Source organism: Monodelphis domestica, chromosome 4 (genome assembly GCF_027887165.1).
Source record: "Monodelphis domestica isolate mMonDom1 chromosome 4, mMonDom1.pri, whole genome shotgun sequence".
NCBI lineage: Eukaryota > Metazoa > Chordata > Mammalia > Didelphimorphia > Didelphidae > Monodelphis > Monodelphis domestica.
Window position 1 is genome coordinate 145,134,559 of NC_077230.1, and position 26,824 is coordinate 145,161,382.

The window sequence follows — 26,824 nt, forward strand, 5'->3', positions numbered from 1 at the left end:
TTGTCTACTGCTATACTAGAAGCTTTGCAGAAAACCTGGAAAGCGAGTATCAGTTTCCACACATTTGCCGAGAGGGTGGAGGTTTAAGGGGGGTGTGTGATGGTGGTAGTGGTGGTGAGGGGGGGGGGAGAAGTACACATTTTAGAAAGCATTCTAACTTTCAGTAACACTTTTGCAATCATGCTTTTTTTTGCATTTTAAAAAGCTATTTCTGAGTTCTCTTAATCTTTTAATTGTAAAAAATAAAATGAATCAAAGAAACGCACAGGTAAATGTTTGAGATCCTAAAGCTGGCCTGCCTTGTCTGCCTTCCTGACAAGTCCATTGCATAGAAATACATGTTTAACAAGCTAAACAGTTTTGTAGGAATGTGTATGAGAGAGAGATGAGGATTAAACTTTATCTTTGCAGTTAGTTGTAACTTTGAAGTTAGCAATCTCTACATCATTCTTATAGAGGGAGCACAAAAAAAAATCCAAAAGTAGATGTGTGTATATGTATGTGTGTGGGCGGTTTAATAAACAAATTCACAAAGCTGAAGCTTAGTACTCATGAAGAGTCTTCATTTGAGCTTTGCTCTAATATAGGATTCTTAATGTCAGATTACTGATTGTAGAGTCATTTAAACACAATTCTATTTTTCTATGACTAGTTAACATTTTAAAAATTTATTCTTAATTTAAATTAAAGTCTTGACAGCAGTTTTCTTCACAGTTGGAGTGACGCCCCCCCCCCCCCATCTCTCTTGGTAAAGGACTCTAAGTTCCAGTCATTACTTTCACTTCTTTATTTATGATCACAGAAGCTGGGGTGTTACTTCACACACATCCACACAAAGAATGAAATAAAGAAATGAAACTCACTAGGCAGACAAAACAGCAAACTTTTTGCTTAGAAAACATCCCTTTTCTTTAGGAGAGGATGGAAAACTACATCTGGGAAAGAGGCTTTTTCTGAATTTGCTATGTCTGAATTGACCTCTGCTTTGCAATTATTAACAGGTAATGCAAAGTTTAAGATTCTTAGTGTAATTGATTTCGTTTAGATGCTAAAATATGACAGCAGATGTGCATCTACTGACTTTCTAGCCAAATCACTTTCAATAAAACTTTTGCAAAGATGGAAGCAATATAGTAGCAAAATGCACCTAGGTTACCTGAAGGAACAGGTACAGGCAAATATTTTTGGAAAGGAAAAAGGAAAGAAAACGAAGGGGAGGAAGGAAGAGAGAGGAGGGAAGAGAGAGAAGAGAGAGGAAAAGAGAGAAGAGATAGGAAAAGAGAGAAGAGAGAGGGAAAGGAAAAGGAGAGAGAGAGAGAGAGAGAGAGAGAGAGAGAGAGAGAGAGAGAGAGAGAGAGAGAGAGAGAGAGAGAGAGAGAGAGAGAGCAGAGGAAAGGAGAGAGGGAGAGGAAAGGAGAGATCACTCCAGGGAAAAAGCTTTCCATAAAAGAACCCATAAGCCCACCTGAAATTCTTGTCCACAGACTTCATGTCTCACTTCAGAATCAACTCCCATCCAAAAAGACCACGACAGAAAAAGAGGGGAAAAGCACAATGCAAAAAAGAAAAAAAATAAGGTGAAGAAAAAGAAGAACCTACCTGCGAAGTCTTGTTTGTAGTTTTGGCCAGAAATGGTGAGAAGAAAAAGCATGAAGAAGCCGCGAAGTGTGGGGGAGAAAAGGTGGAAGAGAAGCAGCTCCTGGAGAAAATTGTAAAAAGCCTTGCAAAGAGTTGTCGGAAGGACCGTTATTCCTGCTGGGCAGGTTAGGACTGATCTCTTTCTGCCACTCCAGGAAACACAAACCTGGGGACGGACTGACGTGTTACGCCTCTTCTAATGACATTTTTTTCTTTTTCTTTTCTGTAGGAGAGAGACGAGAGACCCTGAAACACGCGCCACCTATCTTTGTGGGGAGGGATAATTGAAGAGCACTAAACGTGAGCATCATGTGAAAACGTGATCGCCAAGTTTCTCTCTGGGAAAGGATCTGGGATAGATTATACCTTGAAGTCTCCGCAAACGCTTTAGTGGAAGAAATGAAATTCCACCTCCCTCCCTTCCTCCCTCCCTCCCTTCCTCCCTCCCTTTCTCTCTCCCTCCCTCTCTCCCTCCCCCTCTTCTCCCCCCTCCTCCCCCCCTCCCTAACCATCAAGTCTTTGGCATCATTATCCTCTTCACTAAATCCTACTGGATACAAGGCGGAAAACGGTGAACACCATTCACAGAACTGGAGCACTCAAAGGAACCGAAAGTTAAAGGCAAAGATCCTGTGTCTTCAATCAAGATCTCTTCTTCTTACAAAGATATCTCTAATGGCCAGATTTCAGATGCACATTAACTTGTGTGGATTTCTCAGCACGGCTCCCAGTACTAAAGTCTTTGCCCTTTTCTCTTAGATTTTCTTTTCTTTTCAGTTGCCAAAACCATATAATAAAATTATATGAAGAAACTAAATGCTGCGTGTGAACTGCATCCTAGGGCTTGTAGATCGGTATTCCTGGTTTTTGTCCCAACGTGTGCGGGGTTTCATTGGACAAAAAGTGTATTGGACGAAATTCTTTTGAATTGGATCACTGATAGAGAGTATGGGGTTGAATGATCTCTGGATTTCTCTCCAGCCTATATATGTATATGTACACACATATCACCACAAAATGTGTGTGTGTGTGTGTGTGTGTGTGTGTGTGTGTGTGTGTGTGTGTGTGTGTGTGTTGAGGGAAGAGGAAGCAAGGGGAAGAAGGAGAAAGAGGAACTTATTAGGGAAAGAAGAGAATGATATTAAACTGCATGAGGTCTAAGTTTTTCAGGTTTTTTTTTTTTGATATTGCAATTAAAATAAAATTAAAAAAAAGACTCCACCTTTGCACTGAAGGGATTGGTTATGTAAATATGTAAGGGATTTCCTGGAGAATACAGCTTTCTACTGTATGGTTAATTAAATCATCACTCAAAAGCTTCCAATGTGACGCTTCTGTCGTAATCCAATCAGGTTACGTAGGTCCTAAACAAGAAAGATATTTTCCACATCTGGAAGTCAGCAATTTAGCAAGTACTGCACATTATTAACCAATTCAGAGCCCACTTCCCAGGGGGATTTTTTGAAGTTTAAGTGTTCTTAACCAATGCTCTGCTGTTTTGTTAATCAAAAAGCTGGTTTACACTGCACATAATTGGAACTAATATAGAAGTAAATAAAGGCAGCCAAATTTGTGGATGCTGAGCACAGACATTAATCTGGATGGGAAAAAAAAAAATCTCTTAGCCTCGATCAGTTCAGGCTCAATTCCTTAAAGAACCAACAGGCGTTTCTTGTAGTGAAAGTGTCTTAAATACTGCACAGATAAACTTCCAATTCTCCAAGCTTGAATTATTCTATCTAAAGGTAAATATAGAGGTGCCCACAGGTTTGGATGACTGTCTCTGCTTTTATAGAATTAATTCTATTATTACATTTCTTTTTACGTCTCAGGAAAACTGAAACAAATGATAAACTGATTCGGCTCTATACTTTTACTTATATTAAGTTGAGATAAACTGCTTTGAACTACACTTAGAATTTGTGCCTAAAGCAAGAATTTGAATGCTAGCAATAGTCACTAGCAATCTCACTCAAAACTACTCATATGAAAACACCTTTCTCAGAAAACAAGGAAAAAGAAGGCATATGCATTGCAATTTACTCACATCTTCCAAGATACATTTATTTGTATTTTCTACATTTTCAAGAGACTGAACTTGTCACCTTGAATTGCAACAGTCAGATTTGATTTTTTTTTTCTTTTGTAGTAAGGAAGCTTTAAAGTTGGTTACTGATTTGTCTCTGCTGAACGTCACTTCTATATATATATATATATATATATATATATATATATATATATATATATATTTAATAAATATAGAATTACTGGACAAGTGAATCTTTCCTCCAGACTTTCAGATAGCTCCTATAGCAGGGCGGAATACAAGATCTTCATACACACAAAAGGAAACCAAATATTAAAAGCAAAGGTCAGATAATTTTCTCTATTTTATACTTGTAAAGTTCTTTCAATATCATAGTTATCTTATCTTACATCAGGCTCTTTCTCCATGGTTATCACTCCTCTCTCTCGGTTTCTTTCCCTCTTCCTCCTTCTGTTTTCCTTCATTTTTTTTTAAACATTAAAATTTGGGGTCTCATGTCTAGGAGTTTGCTTTTCTGCTGCTTTCCAGATACTCCCCGAGAATGTATGAACCACTGAGATATGACGCCTTCCCAGGATATTTTTCCATCTCTTGTATTACATCAGGACAAAGGACCTAATCAAACAGCAAACAAAAAGAGTTCTCTTTATACAAGACTTTATTATGTACTTAAACGTCATGTTACATTGTATCTGACAAAAAAAAAAAACACGTTATGCATTTCCATTAAAAACAACTAATGATCTGATAACTGTGAGCCCAGTAATTGTTCAAGTGGCATGAGGCTGCATAGAACACTTGATCACCAGTGTCCTGGAGTGACAGTCTCTAGATGCTTTGGGAAAAATCTTTCAGGCTCACATCAAGTTTAAGGTTTTCATCACGTTAGATTTCCTTGAGAGGTGTAAGACGCTCAGCTCCCCTACTCGCCGTACCCCCCCCCCCCCATCCCCAAAGCTCTCCTCTCCACCCCTCCTTGAGCACGCCCCTGCCAGTGTTTGAAGAGACAGATACCATAATGACAAATGCTGTGAAATCAGATTAGATGGAATATTAATTTGAATGGGGACTCTAGATTAAAGACCCAAGTCATAGACAGTTTGAACCAAAGCAGCAAACTGATTTCGGGATGCAGAACACAGGGGAAAAAAAAAAAGCAGCAGAAGTATAGAGCTGTCTAGCATGAGCGTCCTCTCTCCATTCAGGAAAGCAAATCCTTAGGATGAATTGATCTTTCTACAAATGCCCTATACATTAATAATATACTTCCAGATTATAGCAGACGAAGAGGATTAAGACCACAGCTACATGTAAATTTGAAATAATATTGCAATCGACCTTGTAGAAGAAAAATAATCCTGTAGGATTTACTTAGGTAAAACAGACCCCGGAAGGGTTCATCACAGTTGTGGTAAGAGGAACACACTTTAGTTTTCAAATCCACACTAGTTATGATTTTGTGGTCAACCTTCCCCCAAACCCCATCTGTCAATTTACTCAACTTTCAAAGCCCTCTTTTTTCCCTCCCCTCTCCACCCCAGAAGCCTCACAGAGATAAAATGCTTCTCCTTAATGGCGTAGAAAGCTACAGTCTTTATTAGTACATGACCACATTATGTTATTTTAGCATGTTATATGCATTTTGTAAGAAGACGTTTTTAAAAGCCTATATTTGAATAGGAATTTAACTCTATTCCAGGGGATTATTTGCGACTTGGGTAGGGACTGACCAGGAGAGGCAGCTTCCTTTCCAGTTGGAAGTGAGGGTGTGTCACCGAAAGTCTGCTTACACTGCGTGGTGATAGTGGTAAAGAACCACACATCAAACTTTTTTCCCTACAGGAAAACTGACTGATCCTTTCGCAAGTCATACATTGTAGAGGGAGGGAGAGGGGGAGGGAAGAAAAGACACTTTTTTGAAACAAGTGCCACCTTCAGAAGCTGTTTCGAAGTGAAGCACCCCTTAGCAACCCCAAACGTGTCTGCTCAGTTTCTGTAAACTCATAGATCACCTGGCTGCTTCCCAGGAGGCAAGGTGAGCTAAGAGCTCTTAGTATCTCCCCCCACCCCCATTTAATTCAAGGCAAACTGACCCTCTCTTTGCTTCAGAGTTCTCTTTCCCCTCATCCGACTCATAATTTGACAGGAGCCAGAAAACTTCAGGACCCAAATCATCGTTTTAATTTATTGATGCAAAACAGGTCTTGATGGATGTCACTAATTCACTGTGCAAGCTCCCGGGGTACTTTTCGTTCCTTCCATGATTTTGATCTTAGCCCAACGCATCGCATCACATGCTAGACACCACGTGTGGGAATTTAATCCCCCTCCCCACTTCCCCAGTGTCTCCCCCACCTCACTTCTCGCCCCCCCCTCTTACTCTGGGTCTGGTCAGCTGACCTCTTTTTCTCTCCACCTTCATCACCCCGCCGACCCTATTTCCGGTCCCCCGGGTACAGGGGGAGGGCAGGCTGGGATATTTAGGCTCTGGATGTGTGTGAGCCAGTGAGGAGGTGATGCTAGGGGCTGATTAACATGATAAAGGCCGTGCCTGGAAAAGCCTACAACACGCGACTGTCAATCTCAGTTAAGGGGACAGAAGGGGGACAGTGTAGGAATCACCAGATAACTTAGTTGATGTGTGGCAGTAGAGGCCGGAGAAGAGTTTTGTCCTCACTCGAAAGTATGTCATTAACATTTTCAGACACAAGCAGCAACACAAGGGATTTGAAAGCTACTGATAGTCTCTCTCTCTCTCTCTCTCTCTCTCTCTCTCTCTCTCTCTCTCTCTCTCTCTCTCTCTCTCTGAGAAAGACATCATTCTTTAGCTTCTTTCTCAACATTTTTTTCTATAGCACTCTTCTTCTACACTAATCCTGCCTGCTATTTACTTATCTTCTTTCCCCCCCTCCTAGTTTTCTTCCTCTTCTTGACTCTTTTACTATCTCCTAGCATGTGTTCAGATTTATTATTGCATTTTTCAAAACAGAATACTTAATAGGTAATTAAGTTAGCATCAGGAGATGAATGACAACCTATGTCTAAAAATAACTACATGGCAAACATGTAAGATAATAAAAGTCCACCAACACATTAACATAGCATAGTAGGCAGTGAACAATGTAAAAAAATTATGCCAGTAGTAATAATAATAGCAATACTGGATTGTAATTTATTATTAATTCAGACCCCCCCCCAAATCCTGCAAATCCTCATTCCCATGGAGGTAAGAAATGATATTTTGTATGGAGGAAAGAGAAAATCTAGTTAATATTAGCAATTTTCTAATGTGATACTTCAGTCCTTTTGTATGGAAATCTAGGCATAACTTATTATATCTTATAGAACAGATGACCTCTTAAATTTTGTAGACTTTCCCCCCTTCAATGCTACTTCTAAATATGAATTTTTAAAACCTTAAAGCTTACTTTAAAAAATTGTGGATGATACAGTAAGAAATTTAAGCCATGTACAGAGAAAGTCAGATAAAAAACGTAAAGCATTATTGTTATTATTTCATCAATTCTAACAGGATAATGTCTATTAAAGCAGGGAGATTAATATATTGATAAATTTCTCACACAGGAAACTTTGTCTTTTGGAACTTTTCTTAAAATTTGGTCTCATTTCTTGAATGGTTATTAAAATTCAAGTTAGTACTTGTTTATAAGTTGTTGTTTACTTTGCTGAATTTTAAAAACTTGTTGGAAGCCAATTTAACTCATATATTAAACAGTTTTTAGGCCTAAAAAATAAAGATGCATTAGAAAGATGCCTATTACAGTTCATAATTATTAATTGACATTTTATGATGAATAATTAATCATTTGAATAATTTTTATATCTCTGATCTGAACACATATTTGCATATCTACTGTCTGGTTTTAAATTATTTTTAAATTATTTTTTTCATTCTCCTAGGACAGAGACAAGAAGTAACAATATAATGCAAAACTTTTTTCTCCTGCAGTTATGAAAACACATATGTTGAACTAGATTCTTGCAAAAATACTTGATCTGCACACCATTTATTTAACAATGAAATACGGAAACATAAAAAGATGTATATTACATATATAAAACAACCTTTTAAATATCAAGGAATGCTTTCAAAATTAGGCCAAGATAAACTGTAAAGAAACACTTAACTACATAATACTTTCTTATTTTACTTTGGCTATTAAAAATGTTTAGATGGTATTTACACAGGCAAAGTAGAGTGGAAAATGATATACTTAACAGATAAAAGGCTTATGTGAAGTAATTTTTGGGGTCTATATAGTGTACAGGAAGGGAACTAAAGTTGCATTAAAATAATTTTCAAACATATTCTAATCCTGATAATCTTTTTTCTCATGTACATTTGAATGGACTATGAAAGATATGAAATATTTTTTAAAAGTCTTTTCTGATGGTAATAAAGATAAGATGACTAAAACTGAAAAAAGACGATGACCATTTTCATTTTTGCATCATCTATATTTTTGGGATTGAAACTTGACAGTGTCATTAAGTGAAAGAAACAAAAAGAAGGACCTGACAGTGTTGATGTTTTTTTGGAGTGATGCAAAGAGATGCTGTAATTGCAATGAAAAATAAATTCTCAAAATAGTTTGATTTATCCCCACTGAAGGGTTTAGCAGTTTCTCTGTTATATGTAAAACGTTTATAATTTGGTGGAAGCATCAACCTTGTCCTGAGGCTGAAATGCAGTTCTTAGAAATTTGTTATGTCACATTGTGTACAATAGCCAGCAGTTGCTTATATTCTGTGAGAGATTTTCTTTCAGCGTAGGGGTTAAATTTTTAATAGCCTAGTTACATTCTTGAGTAAGAATTGCAACAAAAAGGGCAAGCTTTCAAATTCTGAGACCAGAATTTTGGCTTTTAGAAAACCATTTGCTTTAAGACTATTCATAATGAATCAAACATTCCCTTTTGAAATTATACTTGTATTAAAGCTAGAACTAAGTTCAGATAGCTATAGTGAAAAAGAAAATCTATTTTAAAAATGGAAAATAAAACTTCTCCTACTTTTAGAATCAGTAGAAAATGATACACTTAATAAAGAGAAATAAAGTTGTTAACAATAAAAGATGCTGATTTCATTTAACTCAAACCATTATGGCCTTTGGCTTTTCAATTGTACTTATAAATCTTCTAGCTGCTTGCAGTTCCAAAATATTCCCTATTTACGATTCCTTTTCTCTCTAAGATTCCCTAGCTCTCTTTCTTTCATATTTTTCTCCTAGTGGGACTACCTAACAAAGCAGCTGGATATTTGCCCAGATGTCTCAGAGTGACCCACACTTTTTGTAGTTTTTCAAGAGGGAAGGGTCTAGAAATGTACCCCTCTATCTAGAAATTATCTAGTGATCTGACTCCACAGCATGGAGATCTGACTAGTCTGCTATTGTGTCCTTCAATACCATCCAATCCATTAAAGAATAAAAATGTGACTCATGGTAAATTTTATGTGGTTTTTGTCAAGCTCTGTGTTAAGTGCCATATGAGACACATTCTATTTGAAGCCTTACCAGGTTCATAGAACCCATAGAGTTTGAGCTCTATTGGCATGACTTTTTAGGGTTGCTTCCATATCATGATAAGGAATTGGTATAGGGATTTTCTGGAGATATAAACCAGAAAGTGTGGTTCCTATTTGGATAATTTTTATGAACTGGTATTAGATGAATTCAGCTCTGTTTTGTGATTTTATCCAATGATGTTTAGTCGTCTTAGAGCAGAAGCAGAGAGATTGCACTGGGGACAGTGGAAGGTTGAGACTAGCCAGGAATGTGGACTTGAGAGTTGGTAAAGGTAGAAAGTCAGGGGCAAAAGATTCTAGGAAAAAACTCAGATTCTCAGAAAAATTCAGATTCTCAGAAAAAAAAAACTGAGTTCTGATCTTGACTCAGACACTTTCCAGCAATTTGACCCTGAGAAATACACTTAGTCTATCAATTTCCTCATCTATAAAAATGAGGATAATAATAGCATTTACCTCACAGGGTTGCTATGAGGTTCAAATGAGATAATTTATATAAGGTACTTTGCTAACCTTGAAGCAATATTTAAATAGTGATTATTATTATTAGTGGTGGTAGAAATAGTAGTAGTTGTTGTTCATCCTTTGATTTTTAAAATTTGGTTTTATTGGTACTCAGTATTGGCTCCAAGGCAGAAGAGCAGTGAGTGGGCTAAGCAATTGGGATCAAGACTTACCCAGGGTTATACAGCTAGGAAGTGACTGAGGTCAGTTTTGAACCAGGACTTCCTGTCTCTAGGACTGGCTCTTTATCCCCTGAGCTACCTAGTTGCCTCATATCTTTTGTTTTTGAAGAAGACCAATATCAGCTCAGGTGATATCTTGATTTGACAGTGAATTGAATTTAATTGAGGCAGAATTGTCTGATGTTGTCAGCCTCACTCTAAAAATTCTTATTTTAATTATATTTTTCAGATAATATATAATACAATTTTGAATAATAATTTCTGATATTTTGTAACCCAATCCCTGTTCTCTTTCCCTTCCCCTTGCCCCAGATAGTAGATAATATGCTATGTGCTCTCTCTCTCTCTCTCTCTCTCTCTCTCTCTCTCTCTCTCTCTCTGCGTGTGTGTGTGTGTGTGTGTGTGTGTGTGTGTGTGTGTGTGTGTAATATGTTGTGAAAGAAAAAAGTTGTGAATGAAGAAAGGAAGACTTCACTTCCAAGTCAGTGAAGTTCAGTAGTAAAACAAAAGTCAGGACAACTGGTGATGGCCCAGGAGGCAGTGACTTTGCCATCTTCAATGTCTGATCAAATGCCAAGTGCTCCACAGCACCTGCTTCAGCCATCTTCATGATCTTTGGAATACTTTTTCTTAACTGCCCATTCCACTGGAAGAAGTCTTCACATGCTTGGGGTAGACCTGTCCCTAACTCATGGATGGGCTTGAGGCTTATTGGTCATCTTTAGCCTGACTTAGCCTGTCTCCTGAGATATTTTTACCAAGATGTGTCATGCTACAGGTTCTTTGAGTCACAAGTGAAAACTGAGTAAAAAGATGGATGAGCATCCCTGAAAAGGCCTCAACAAGCCCACAAACTAGAGGTGATAGTCCTTTGTGAAGAAGGGAGGAGAAGGAGAAGGAAGAAGAAGAAAGAAGAGGAAGAGAAAGAAGAAGAGGAGGAAGAAGGAGAAAAAGGAAGAAGGAAGAAGAGAGAAGAGGAAGAGAAAGAAGAAGAGGAGGAAGAAGGAGAAAAAGGAAGAAGGAAGAAGAGAGAAGAAGGATGAGAAGGAGGAAAAGAAGGAAAAGATGAGATAATAGTAGTAAAGATGGCAGCAACAGCAGTAGTAGCAGTTGGTAAAACAAAATTAAGGCCTTGAGGTCAAGGAGTGAGGTATGTAACCAAATGGAACAAGGTGGGGAGACTAGATATTAATAAGACACAGAATTACGTGACTGGCAAGATGGTAGAATTGTTGCTTACTACAAAATACTCAGACCTGAAAACTTTTTTTTTAAAGGACCTGTATTCCAAGTATGGAGTCATTCCCACTGAGTCCACAGGATGAAATAGAAACTTATTTCAGGTATTTAGAGAACTTTTAATTCATCCTACAACTGAATATGGATTTACAGGGCCCTAGTGAGCTCTAGGGTTTGTGACTCAGGCTTATGATGCAGTAACAAGAAGAAATGAAAAGTCCATTAAAAAATCTAAGCTTATTTATATGGCATGTGTTTGGAGTCTCTCAAGAAATTGGTAATAATTTTGGAGTTTATCTTGGTTACCTGTTATCTCTTAGCATTGTAAAGTTTGCTAACATTTATAAGATTGGTTAATATTATTTCCATGTAACAATCAAGCCAGTATAATAGTCAATATGAGGAATTCAGTGGAACAAATTCAATTTAATTAATGCTTTAATTGTTGAATGAGGTAAAGCAGTTGAAAGGAGATGAATTATTCCAGGTCTCACAGATAGTCACATAGCTATGAAATTTATTACTAATATACAAATTGAATAGGGTAAGGAAATTCATTTGAATGTTTGCTGAAAATTCTGAATTTGGGTAAAATGCTGATTTTCTGACTTTGAACCAAAATAATAATCACTTGCAAAAACCATTGAATTTGCCATGATTTTAAAGTAGAAGACCTGCACCTGCTATCATCACTTTTTTAAAATGTTGAACAAATCAAGTTATTTCTGAGCCTCACTTTCCCCATCTTTAAGTAAGGGCATTAAAGAAAGTAATATTCAAATTCCCTTTCTGCTTTAAATCCTAAGAACCATGAAAAATTAAAATAAAATGTCAGATTTGTTGCATTTCTCTTATTGTTAACAATTTGGGGCATTTTTCATACCATTGTCAGTAATTTGCAGTTATTCTTTTGAGGAGTGTAAAATCATACCCTTTGGCCAATTCCATTCAAGAGGAGAGTTATGGCCCCTCAATGATAGATCTCACTTTACCTCATGGTGATTATCCAGTATATTTCTTAAATCTTCATTTAGGTCATATATTTACATACATATATATATATTTATTTATTCCTGTGTTGTATATATTTGCATATATATGTATATTTGTGGTCTCTACCATGACTCTCTTTGAGAAAAGGGACTATTTCACTTTTTTATATTAATATCCCCAGTGCCTGGCCAAGTGTCTGGCACATAGTAAGCGCTTGACATATTCCTGTCGATAATCAGTTAACCCCAGTAGCCATCAACTACTTTCAGGGGTCCCTAGATTTTCTAACTCTAAAGTATTCCTATTCATCTACCCACAGGAGTGGCCAGGGAAAAGTTATGGAGACTATTTATTCATACAGGGGCAAGCTCATTTTCTTTGCTAGCCAAATGAATCACTCAGAGCCTCAGATTCTTTATGAGGTATGAACTGAAACATTCTTGTGAGAAAGGGAATTACTCTCTACAAGGTGCAAATGAAATCTGTAAGGGATGTGCCCTCATGTCTTATTGTCTCTATGACTTGCCTCTTAAGACCTGTAAATTTGCTCTAGTCTGAAAGGAACACACTCTTCCACTTAACGATTTACAAACCATGTTGGCCTACATTATCTCATATGATCTTTACCATAATCTTTGGCTTTAGGTATGATTAGGCATGATTAGCTTCTTTTGTGATGATTATCCTCTTGGTTATTCAGACACTGGCTCTGAGAGGTAAAATTACTTATCTAAGTTTACTTGTCTAAGTAATAAGTGGTAAAGCCACATTAGAACTAAGATTGTTTGTTAGTCCCAGATCTTTAGGGTCTTCATTCAAGGAATTTTTCTTCTGTAGTAGGTCACCTTTTGTACTTCAGTCTGCCATTCTCTTGCCCTTTCTCTTTCCAAGTATTAAATACCTATTTCTCCTTCCCTTAACTTTTTAGCCCTTAGTGAGAAGTAAAACTAGCTATCACAAGTGGTTATCCTGGGGAGGTCTGGAAAGCTTTAAGAAGGAAGTTATGTCAATTGTGCTTATGAAATGTAAATTTTCTTGTTAAACTCTGTTAGGAACAACTGACTGAGTCAAAAAGAACATTTGCCTGAAATTTATTGCTAGAACAATCAAATTCTACTGTTAAGATAGCTTGGCAGTATATGTCCCTCAGTGTGTTGCTCCTTGAAAGAGATTCCTACCCACAAACCAACATTAGTCAAGTAAGAGTTAAAAAAAATCAGGGTTAGTGCAAAAACCACCTATAGGAACAATGAGGGTGGTGGTATTGCTTTCTGTTCCTGGGTATAACATTTTATTTCCAAAATGAAATACCTAAATCATTTACAAAGCAATAGAGATATAACAGTCCCTCAGTCGCTCACTTGAAAAGGAAATTTTCAATACAAATAAAGTCATACATATTTATACTAGGGTAATTCAAAATAACTTCCTCACATAAGCACTGCTACGTTCAAATAAAATCATGCCAACACTTCTGAGTGCACTGCTTTAAGAAAAAATGCTCCCCATAGCGTCCGAACTATTTAAAAATCTTGCCAGCTTTTCAACATACATCAGTTATCTCTCTTCAAATCATTGACAAGAATTTAAAAACTGCTTCATCAGAACAACTGTTACCCTTTCTCCTACTCTAAGCTAGAACCTGATCCTCTAAAAAGGACCATATTTACAGCTCCTTTTGAAATTTAGGAACCATTTGGCTGATGCTTTTCCTACATTTTCTTTTCCTGATTTAATTACTGGGGGCATTTGCATGAAAACAGGAGAATTAAGACATGAGATTTTTGTCTTATGAGCTCATCTACTTCTGCCACTTATTCTGTACCTGAGATTCAATTCTGTATTGTTGGTACCATTAGAAGATCAAAAGCCAGAATAAGAAATGATTGATAAGGTTATTTATGGGGAAGGGAGGAAGAGCTCAGACATAGTGGACTGGGTCTCAATGCATTAGAGTAGATGGATTAATTTCTAGGGAACTTGTTTTACAAACCCAATGAAGCATAGATTAAGAGCTGGAAGGAAACTTAAGAGATCCTCTAGAACAACTTCCTCATTTTGCAAATGAGAGAATTGAGTCCCAGGGAGGGAAAGTGACTTACCCAACATCATCCTGGAAGTAAGTAGCAGAATTGAGATTTGAATATTTTTCTCCTGACTCTAACTATAGATTACCTTCTATGACACCACAAACTTATAAAGTACCTACTGTGATAGAGTCTGGGAGACATATGAAGTTTACATAAAATACTGTCTTGAAACTTATGGAACTTACTATCTGGTAAGGTCTATTTCTTTCCAGTTCCTAAAACTCAGGAATAACTATAATAAAACAACAAATTATTAGTGAATAAGATGAATGCAAGCAAAGTGTTATGGAATATCTGAGTGAGGAGAGAGCATCACTAATTGGAGACATAAGAAGGTTTGCTGAAAGAGGTAACATTTGTGTTGGTTAAAGACTGGATAAGAATTCAACAGGGGAGTGAATATTCCAGGTATGGGGAATAACATGGACAAAGAATGAAAATAGAGAAGTGAACAACATGCATGTATTTGCACATCATGCAAATCTTGATGAGCCATATAATACACAAAGTGGAGAGTACGAAATAAGTTCAAAAAATAGATTGGTATCACATCATGGAGGGTCTCAAATAATGGGCTAAGGAATTTGAATTTTACAAGTTTTAAGTATAAGAGAGACATCATTTCTACACATATGGAAAAATATTAAATTATTTAGTTTTTAAAGAAGAGATTGGAAAAGTGGAAGACTGGTTTGGAGGTACTGGTAGGTGTTAACAAGGGCTAAGTTAGGGTAACAGTAATAGAAGCAAAGAAGGAACAGATATCAAAGATATTGTACTAGGTACTGGATTGAAAATAAGTAGTGAGAACCTATACCAAGATAAGTTCAAAAAGGGTAAATAATCTAAACATAAAGAGTGATATTATAAGTAAATTAGGTGAATGTGGAATACTATACCTGTCAAAGCTATGGGGGAAATGAAGAATTTAAGATCAACAAAGAGATAGAGAATATTACAAGATATAAAATGAATGATTTTGATTATATTACATTAAAAGGCTTTTTATCAACAAACAAAACCAATGCAACCAAAATTAAAAGGAAGCAACAAACTGGGAAAAATATTTTTAACAAAATTCTCTCATAAAGGTCTAATTTCTCAAATATACAAAGAACTAAGTTGAATTTATAAGAAATCAAATCATTCCACAATTGACAAATGGTCAAAGGATATGAATAGGCAGTTTTCAGATGAAAAAATCAAAATTGCCTTTGAAGAAATCAAAACTATCAATAACCATATGAAAAAATGTTCTAAATTCCTTCTGATTAGAGAAATGTAAATCAAAACAAATCTGAGGTACCACCTTACCACCCAGCAGAGTAGCCAGTATGACAGTAAAGGAAAATAATAATGTGGCAAAATTGGCACACTAATGCATTACTGGTGGAGTTGTGAATTGATCCAACAATTCTGGAAGGCAATTTGGAATTATGCCTAAAGGACTTTAAAAGAATGCATCCTTTGACCCAGCAATACTACTGCTAGTTTGTATCCCAAAAAGATTTTTAAAAATGGGAACATTCCACACCCAGAGAAAGAACTGTGGGAGTCGAAACACAGAAGAAAAACAACTGCTTGATCACATGGTTCAATGGGGATATGATTGGGGATGCAGATTCTAAATGATCACTCTATTGCAAATATTAATAATATGGAAATAGGTCTTGATCAATGATACATGTAAAACCTAGTGGAATTGCTCATTGGCTATGGCAGGGGAGTGGGAGAAGGGGAGGGAAAGAACATGGATCCTGTAACCATGGACAATAGTCTAAATTAAGTAATCAGATAAATAAAATAAAAATGGGAAAGGATCTGTTTATACAAAAATATTTATAGCTGTGCTTTTTGTGGTGGCAAAAAAATTGGGAAATGAGGGGATGTCCCTTGATTGGGGAATAGCTAAACAAATTGTGGTATATGATAGTGATGGAAATCTATCTTGCTATTAAGAATGATGAATCAATGGATTTCTATAAGAATTGGAAAGACCTACATGAACTGACACGTAGTGAAATGAGCAGAACCAGGAGAACATTTATACACAGACTATAATATTGTGGGACAATCAAATAGGATTGACTCTGCTACTAAAAGCAATGTAATGATCCAGGGCAATCCTGAGGGAATTATGAGAAAGAATACCATCAACATCTAGAGAAAGAATTGTGGGAGTAGAAATCCAGAAGAAAATATATGATTTATCATTTATTTATATGGGCATATGATTTGGGGTTTTGGTTTTAAAAGATTATTACAAAACTTAATAATATGGAAATGGGTTTTGGGTGATAATATATGTATAACCCAGTCAAATTGCTTGTCAAATCCAGGAGGGGGAAGGCAGAAGGGGAGGGAGACGACAAGAATCATGGTACCATGAAGGGGAAAAAAGAAAATAAATAAAAAAAGAAAAAATCACTAAGACAGTGTTGGTGAAGTATTGGCACTTGTGCTGCCCTCTCCACCCACCATGGGGTTGCTGCTCTGTCCCCCTCTTTCCAGCACCTGCAGACATTTTTTTGCAAGCCCCAACCCTCTGTCCAATCACCCAAAGCAAGCTCTTCCTCCCTCAGCTCTCTCCAGTAATGCTGGGACTCACAGACAGCTTGAATTTGCCCTCTGGGCATTGGAACTCAAAAACCTTTGCTAACACTGGTCTAAGACAACTTCCAACTTTGAGGAATGGGAGATTTCTGCAGTGATTCCATTTATAAAAAGAATGGAATAAGGCAGAGAAGTAGATTTTTGTGGAAATATAGAAGTCAGCATGATATAGTAAAAAGAACACCGGGCAGGGATCTGGGAGTCCTGAGTCTATGTCCTGGCTCTAATATTTAATAGTTATGTGATCATGGACAACTCATTTAAACTTTTCAGGCCTGAGTTCCTTGAATTTCGATGAAGTAGTTGGATTGGAAGATTAATAAATTCTGGCATTTTACATTCCAGCACTCCACAACAAGCTCCATTTTAGACACAATACATTTAAAGTATTTATTTATGAGACATTTGGTGTAGAGGCCATGGTAGAATGGAAAGAGCACTGGTTTGGAGTCAGAGGATCTTAGAATTCCAGCTTTCCCTTTTCATACCCATGTGACTTGCTAAGCTACTAAGGATCATCAGAAGAGTCTGATTTGAGGTTCCAGTTGGCATTAAGAAGCCAGAGAAAAAGCAACAGGGAAAGATAGAGAAGCAAGAAGGTAAATGGATTCAAGAAGTCAGAACAAGCAATGGACAGACTTTCTGCTGAGCCACTTGACTTTTCAAGCTGTTTGCTAGGAACTTACACACTGGAAAAGAAACAAGTGGAGTGGCCACCAGAACCTCACGGGGAGAGAGCTGAATCCTGCTGCATTGTGATGAGCTAGCAAGGTCTATTTCTTTCTAGTTCCTAAAACTGAGGAAATATCGCAGGGATGCCCTGGTTGCCTCTACTATTCTCTGTGATTTTAGAGGGAGAAACAGAGAAGGGTAAAGACCTTACACCTGTTTTGCTGTGAGAATGCATTTGAAGCCAACTGGACCATGCAGAATCTTTTATTCTTTCTACATCTAAAGAGATGGGCATCTCTCTGGTATAAGGGAAGTGTTAGTCACTTCAGCAGTATAATTGTCTCAGAATCCTATTAAGGGTGCCTGTGAGCTTAAAAAAAAGCTTGTCACTGTTTCATCAGCTGGAAAGGAGGAGATAAATAGCTTATCCAATAGGAAAGTGGTAAAGACTAGAGGAGGGGATAGGTCCACAGTCCAGAGCAGTGGGTTTCCCTACCCATCAATCAATCAATCAATCAATCAATCAATCAATATTAATAAGTGCCTATGATGTTCCAGGCACTGTGCTAAGCATTCATATGCCCAGAATAATGATTTCTTTAAGGAAATATCCATTTCCCCCCATTTTCACTGAAGACTGTGATCCAAGTACATAGGTGGACTATAATGCTTTGGCCATTCCTGCTTTTTCCTTCCACTGAGTATAATTATTATTTCTGATTTTGTCTTCTAATGGATAAATATTATTATTCTTTCTTCTGCTTGGCAATTCCTTCCATACTGGAAAGAGTTTGAATATGGCCCTGTTACCAAAGGGACTATTGTCTGAGAACTTTAATAAAATTTGTTGTGGCTCATCAACAGATGGTTAACCATAGAAAACTCACAAAACTGTTTAATGAGCCTTGGTTAGGTTGTGATTTACTTTGGCTGAGGAAGTATTCACCAAGATGAGATTACAGATATTTCCAAGAATTATACTAAATCACAGCTAAAGTTCATGTTTTGGTAATGTACATTAATTAAAAAGCAAACAATTCATTGAGCATATTTCTTAGAGAAGTTTAATCAGTGTAAGGCACTCATCACAATGAGGAGGTCAAGAGTTGAGAAACTATCATGGCCAGGATAGATGAATAAGCTTGAGTTGTTTCACCCATAAAGTGTTGGTGGTTCATCTATATAGACTTGATAGGTGGTTGACAAAAGCATCACAGGATTTGAAGGTACAGAAAACTGATTTGCACTGGGAGAGTGAGCACTCACAAAGATAAAATTATAGATCCATAAAAGATTTATTATGCAATTGTTGTGAAGGAAGTACTGTATTAGGTACTTTCACTGTGCTTATAGTCTACAAGGAATATGACAAATACATAGATATGTTATAAAATAACAGAATTAAGTACATGAGAAAAATGGAAACAAAAAAGAAACTTGAAGGACAGAAATGACATTTCCAACAAAGGTGGTAATTTAAGGATTCTTCAAAAAATATATATATATAGTTGGATTTTAAAGAATTGGTAAGAATTCTTCAGATAGAAAAAAGTAAAATATGAGAAGTAAATGAGAGGGATGAATCAAAATTAGCAATAATTTTGAGCATGGAAAATTGGGTTATGTCATAAGGAGAAGTCAGTTTTTGGGAAAATATAATAAAACTGATTAGAATGTAAGTTTCTTATAAGTAGGGATTATTTCGCTTATTGCACTTATATGCATAGTGCCTGGCACATAGTAATCACTTAATAAATGTTTGCTGCTTTGAAGCTCTTTTGGACAGAATAAATAGACAAAAAGATTACATTTATGTTGATACTTTTGTTCTCATTCTAATGTTTTATTAACTCTTATTTTATATTCATGGATATGACATATGCATACAAATGTACATGATATCATATATGCATACATATTAAAACACAAAATACTGTGTGTCTAAAGAAGAAATGTGAAAAAGAAAAATTAGTAAATGAATGAAAAAGAATCATTTTTATATTTCTGTCTTAACGGATGATTATTATTTAGCTTAAGTAAGAATGAAAGATAATAGACAGAGAGCTAAAGTGATTCACTGATACTCCTGAGATACTTAAGAAACAAAAGGAAGACCTCAGGAATGTTGGATGGATTCGATTTGAAGTATTTGTAGATAAACACGGACAAGAATCACCCAGGACAAAGTTATAAATACAGTAGTAAGTTGTATCAGAGAAAGGAGTATCTATGCTGATGAAATCACTGGTATACCAAAGTATAACAAAGTACAGTGTACAAAGGAAGACCTTTTGCTTAAATTATAGATGTTATCACAATAAAGTTTTGTTTAAGCTTGAGTTTCTGTTATGAAATGTAAAATGTGTAAAATGTAAATATGTGCTAAATCAAACTTTTTATTTATTCATGGGCACTAACAGCTTTAAATGTCTTTTTAAAAATATGTGACAGTGAAAGTATTATGGTATTTTAATTAATGAATTTTCTAAATGTTTCCCTCTTTTTCACATTTGGTCTTTATATGTGATAAGTGTATAAGAAAGCACACATACTCACACAGACACACAAATACACCCCAAATTTGGCATTTATTGTAAATGTGCCGGCCTTGGTAACTTACCAAATCTATCTATCTATCTCCAAAACTGGTTGTATCTGAACGCTAATGAGGCTTACATTTTGGGCAAATTTTTGGCTGACTGAAGCTCCAAATTCACATCCGAGTAAATTGAAATTAGATTTATTTTAAGTTTGAAGTTAGCTTCATTTGTATATGTATAACCACAGATGTAGGCTATATCCACATTAAATAAATACAAATATGAATCATGTATTTAAAAACTCAACCAAACACTAATGCTGATTGCATTACTAAAATGTGAATTGGTGGTTTCCAAATTATCTTTGAAGGGTGAATGAAACTCTTGGCTTCTAACCAATCCTCTCTGGAATCTTCCCTAACTGTATTTCAGAAGATGAAGAGAGATAAAGGAAAGGGAGAAACCTTTTATTCTAATGCTTAAAATATCTTTTTTTTTTGGAAGAAATTAGACCAGATTACAACATGGCAAAGCCCTAAAGGTGATCATTCATATAACAGTCTAAAATGTGCTTATAATAGTGAGGTGCCATTAACATGTCCTAGGATCAGACAGAGAGTGGATGTGATCAGAACAAGCCTGCCGGTAGAGCTCTTTCTTGCTTTTGGACTTGATTTATAAACCTCTCTCTCTCTTCTGCATGTGTAATTCTCCCAAAAAAAACTGTGAGCCAAATTGTGGTGGCTGGTTATTTTTTTTTAATATGGATAAATGTAGAGCAGGAATAAAACCAAGGACACCAGACTATCTTTACTCAAGATTTCAGCCAGATTTTAATAACCCAGCTGTCCAGAGGTGAGAGGCTAATGAGGACATAAGGAATTCCTGGATGGAAAAAGGACAGTTGGCCCAATGAGTCTGTCTCCTTCAAGTTTATTGCAACACACCTCTCTGTATTGTCAGTATATCTTCCAACCCCTTCTGTCTACATAAACATGTCTAGTTGTCTTTTAAACTAACTTATATGTTATGTTTCACTCACTGTATTTATTTGGCATCTTACTATATATTCCATATGCCTATTTCTTTTTGAGTTAAGTAGTTTTATACTCTCTCAGTTTCCTAGTAAGTATCATATTAGATAATATTTGTAAAAAGCACTTAGCAAACTATCTGGGACATAATAGGCGCTAGGCAAATGCATATTCCCTTCTCTATTAATTTATTTTTATAAACATTGCTTTCAATAATAATAGCATTTTTAGAGTTAGTGATGGCGAGAGTCTTCAAAGGACTTAACCTGAAGAAATCTAGAACTGAAGTGAATTTATAAGGAAAAATCTGTCTATTAATCCACATTTTAGTTTTATTAAAGGTATAAAAAAAGAAGAAAATGAATATGCTGAATAAATACCACAGCTTCTCCCTCTACCCCAGGATCCATTTAGAATGTTCAAATGAGATAATACAGACAAAGGGGACAAAGATTGTTTTTAGGTTGTATCTCTCAATGTTGAATGAAGTAGAGATCTGAAGCCATTACTCATGTAATTCTTGGCTTTTTTAGTTCCTAAATTATCTCTGGACATGCATGCAAAAATGTTTTCTTGACTTGAGTCATAAAGATAATCACTTCAGGCCTCCATATATAAACTTCATGGCTGGTTGTCCCTTCTTTTACTGGTAGCAGAAATTGTTATGACTTTGCTTTTTCTGATATTGTTCAGTTATCTTGATAAGATCATTTGAAATCTCTTCCCTTGGGAAGTCACCTGAGAAATTAAACATCAGAGTGGACTTAGGAAACTGGATGGGACTAATAAGTGGAGCTGGAAAAGACATAATTTCTATTTATTCTTTAGGACATGGCAATCTGCAAATGAGACCTTTTGGGCTAGAAACTGGAATTTAGTGAAACCTATGTTGGTAGGAAGGAGAGATGGGCTTGGAAATAGGAAGGAGAGAGAATCTGCTACTTGACTTTAGAAGATGCTGTTATCTTGGAAATGGTGACATTGGTTATGGAGGCACTCGGTTGTCGGATGACCTAGACCCCAAATGCCACTTAGTCACAAATGTTAAGTGAAGAATCTGAATTTCACCAATAAGAAGACAATAAGCCTTAACAACTGGCTAGTGAATTTGCTTTAGTTAACTAGATTATGACAGCCAAAAAAGGTCTAGAGTAAGATAGAGGACTAGAGGCTCAAAGTCAGAGCAGGAAAGCCTGGGGAAGGAATTTTTGGTTATTACAGCTCTAGCTGGAAGGAATCTTGGAAATAACTTAATATAACTATCTCATTTAACAGATAAGTAACTTGAGGTTCAGAGAGAATTCTAGTAGTTTTTATCAACCTGAACCCACCTTTTCCTAGGAGACAGACAGCTGGGGGACCATCCAATCTAGGAAAGATCAAGGTAGAACTGACTCCAGGGACAATGACAAAACAATGTCTCTCTGAAAGGAGGGGAGCTAAGAAAGACCAGCCCTAATCTCAGTTTTCATTTAAGATCTGGGGAGACATTTAAGATTTGTTTCTAGCTTTAGAACTTGCCCACATTTCTTGCTATCGTAAATTCCTGCTTTTCATAATCTATGGTTTCTAAAAGCAAAAATACAAAAAACAAAAACCAAAAACCAAAAACAAACAGTCTTTATAAAAAATAGAGGTGGCTCTAATGTTTGCTCATGTCAACATCTCTAGGCCAGGGGCAGGGAAGAAGTGTAAACCTGCTTCCTTATTCCTCAGGATGACAGAGTAAAAGGAGCTAGATTGAAGAAAAAACAATAGAATGTAAGTAAACCTAGAGCTCCAAGGAAGAAAAGAGGTTGCTCATACAGAGGCCAAGAAATGCCCCCAAATGGAAATAATCTACACCATGGTCTATGAAATGTCATTTCCTCTGCTCAGTTGAATTGATCGAACTTCCATGAAGTTTAACTCTTGAGGTTCTGGAACCACAAATTTAGAATTGAAAGACACCTTATAGGGCACCCAGGCTAAGAGTTCTTGAACTTACTTTTTTTAATATTTAGAGAAATATATTTCATTATAATTGGAGTGTTTGGTAACTCTATATGTTTTATTTTGTGCATTTGTACAACTATTCTGGAAAGTGTTATGCTAAAGGTGTCTATGACAGAAAATAGGTCTTAGTCTCTTTTCTAGACAAATCCCATCATTTATGGGATGAGGAAATTTTGGCGCAAAGAGGTCCTAAAATCATTTGTAACCTGGCTACAAAGGCTGATCCTCTGACTCTCCAGATCTGCACGCTCTCCACTAAGCATGCTACCTCCTAGATGCTGGGTGATTAACACCTTCAGAATCTAGAAACTCTCCATGAATAAGCCTTAAAAGATTTGTTACACTAGAGGTCATAGAGGACCAATGAGTTTTTTATAATTTGATTGAATGTTGACTAAAGTTTTAAAGACACAATTTAGACATCATCCCATATTTATATTTATTTATAATTAATATTTATATAATTAATATATATTTTAATGCTTTGATATGTATTAATATCAAGTATATTGTTTTATCTTCACATGTCCATATTTGTCACAGTAAAAATACTTTGTACTTGATATGTTGGTTTAGTTGGTGTACACATTCTTTATTCTTTACTCCGTGGAAACTCTGAAGACCCAAGTGTTATATAAGCATAAAGGATTTTACTTATTTTGTTATTACTACCCATGGTTAAGTGTCAGCACTTTGGCTTCTGTGATGAAAGATGATCCATAGGTCTTTTCCTTTTAATCTGTTTCCAAGCTCAAATATATAATGGTTTATAGAAATGAGGAGAGAAATATTTAAAATCAAATCTATTTTCTTCCAGACTTTGCTTCCAGCACTATTAGCTTTCTAGGCAGTCTGTAAAATCTAGCTCTTGTCACCCTCCCATTCTAAGCATTTTGAACATGCTCCAAAATCTCTCTGGTCTAACCCACCCATATCATCCAGAGTGCAGTGATGAGGAGGGGGTGGAGTGGGGTGGGAAGGAGCATGTCTATATTGAACTCATTACAATCTTGGACCTTGGAATTATGTAGGTAACTTTTACATTTGAGTATTGTGATTTTTGAATTTGCTCAAGATCCTCTTCCTCAAGAGATTAATCTTTGATTAAATATTCCTCACTTTTTTTTAAACTTTACACAGTGGTTATAGCTGCTATGGGGCAAAACCATTCAAGTAAACAAAAGTTTTTAATATAAAAGGGATCATCCCAGCATTTCCCTCAAGTACTAGTTTTGCTCCCCAACTTTTATTTCCATTTTGCTCTTCTGTTGAAACCCTGCAAATTTTTATGTCTATCTCTGCACTATTAGTTATATTATAAGCCACAGATTCCTTCCCTTGCCACCCTGCTGCATGACTGATCCATTTCATAGGAACCTTTTTATATGGTTCACTGATCTCTACTTATTATATGCTCATTTACATCAAATTTTCTATTGACACCTGAAAATGAGACTGTTAACTTCTTAGATGTTATTATGTTTTGACCCATCTGTACCCCCATTCTTGGTTTATCTAAAACTCAGAATCCATACTCACATTCCCAGGTGCCATCTCAATGTTCAACTAGCACTTCAAACTAAACATGTTTAAAACGGACTTCTTCATCTTCCCCTACAATCCAGCTTCTCTTCTTGGCTTCTCTTTAGTCAGGGTGCTGATGTGAACAGGTAGTGCCAATAGATTCATGCCTGACTCAGCAGGGTAGAATGATAGGTTTATTCACATGGTCACAACTGAAGAAGGATTGCCCAAAAGTTGTTATTACCTGTCATCACAACCCATTAAAGTTGTGCCTAACTTTTTACCTGATGGAATTTAAGAATTGGCAGAGACCCCATCATTTGTTGGGTATCATCTCCACAATTTTAACTTTCTCAGCTCGCTAAGGCTGTCTATTATATTAGTGATAAATCTAGATGGTGTTTAATTATCTGGAAAGATTGTGAGAGTTGAAGGACACAATTTCTTTTTTTTTTTTTAATTTTATAGTATTTTATTTGTTCATTTCCATGCATTTTTCATTAAAGACAAAGATCATTTTCTTTTCTTTTCCTCCTTCCCACCCCCCGTGACCCCCCGTGATTCCACTGGTATCATATGTGTTCTTGACTTGAACCCATTGCCATGTTGTTAGTATTTGCATCAGAGTGTTCGCTCTGAGTCTTTCCTCTGTCATGTCCCCTCAGCCATTGTAGTCAGGCAGTTGCTTTTCCTCGGTGTTTCTATTCCCTCAGTTTGTCCTCTGCTTTTGGATAGTGTTTTTTTTCTCCTTGATCCCTGCAGATTGTGCAGGGACATTACACCACCACTAATGGAGAAGTCCATTATATTCGATTATACCACAGTGTGTTTGTCTCTGTGTACAATGTTCTCCTGGCTCTGCTCCTCTCGCTCTGCATCACTTCCTGGAGGTTGTTCCAGTTCACATGGAAATCCTCCACTTTATTATTCCTTTGAGCACAATAGTATTCCATCACCAACATATACCACAGTTTGTTCAGCCATTCCCCAATTGATGGGCATCCCCTCATTTTCCAATTTTTGGCCACCACAAAGAGTGCAGCTATGAATATTTTTGTACAAGTCTTTTTGTCCATTATCTCTTTGGGGTACAAACCCAGCAGTGCTATGGCTGGATCAAAGGGTAGACATTCTTTTATCGCCCTTTGTGCATAGTTCCAAATTGCTGAAGGACACAATTTCTACAGATGTGGGTGATCACCATATATCCCTTTCTGTGTGATTTTCAAGTTCTGTTCATGGGATTAAGGGTTTTGGTCATGTTTATGTCTTTTGGAGAAAGTATTATATTCTGGGGCCAGAACATTTGTTTTATTATTACTAGAGGTTGCCTTATATTAGTGGAGTCTTCTTGATCATTTGGTAGTTTGTGATGAGGCTTCCTTAATAGATGATTTTCTGAAGCAGAAAAATCTGGAATTCCACTTTTATTTGCTAATAGGTGGGGCAAACCCACTGGCCATGACATTTTGTGGTGGTTGTTATTGTTAACAGCATCATTATTTGTCTGATCATCCAAGCTGGAAATCCCAGATGCAATGAATGAATCAAATAACAGCCACTTGTTAAACACTTACTATGTGCCAGGTACTGTGCTAAACATTGGGAATACAAAGACAAGAAAAACAACAAAAACAACATTCAAGGAGATTATAGGATAGTGGATAGATAACACATAAATGTAGAAGCATATAAGTACATAGATGCTACATACAGAGTAAAGAAAAGTAACTTTAGAGGGGAAAGATCAAGTGATTTTTGTAAGGATGAGGGAAGCCTTCTGCAGAAGGTAGAATTGGAACTGAGTCTTGAAAGAAGGCAAGGATGTCAAGTGGTGGAAGTGTGTTGGGAAAACATTCCAGGCAGTGCCAAGACATGGAGCCTGGAGATGGAATGTCATGTTGAGGAAGAGCAAGTAATCCAGTATCACTGGATTATACATAGGGTGTGTATAAGAGAGAAAGTCATGTATCTGAGGTCTAGAAAGGTAGAAAGACGTCAAATGGACTCTTTCAGTGCCAAACAGAAGACTATATTGTATTTTGGAGGTAATAGGGAGTCACTTGAGTTTATTGAGCAGAGGTGTGACCTGATATGGTCAAACATAGACTTTAGGGAAATCACTTGACAGCCATATGATGGATGAATGAGAATGCAAGAGATTTAAGCAGGAAAACCAAATAGAAGGCAACAGTCCAGATAAGAG

The 26,824-nt window shown here is 36.5% G+C and overlaps 1 long non-coding RNA gene across 1 annotated transcript; it reads left to right on the forward strand.

The window, feature by feature from the left end:
• Positions 1 to 1,626: 1,626 nt before the first annotated feature.
• LOC107652382 (uncharacterized) lies at positions 1,627 to 2,455 on the forward strand. The gene is made up of 2 exons (XR_008911188.1): positions 1,627 to 1,763; positions 1,868 to 2,455. It is a non-coding gene; the product is annotated as an uncharacterized LOC107652382 (long non-coding RNA).
• The last annotated feature ends 24,369 nt before the right edge of the window (positions 2,456 to 26,824 follow it).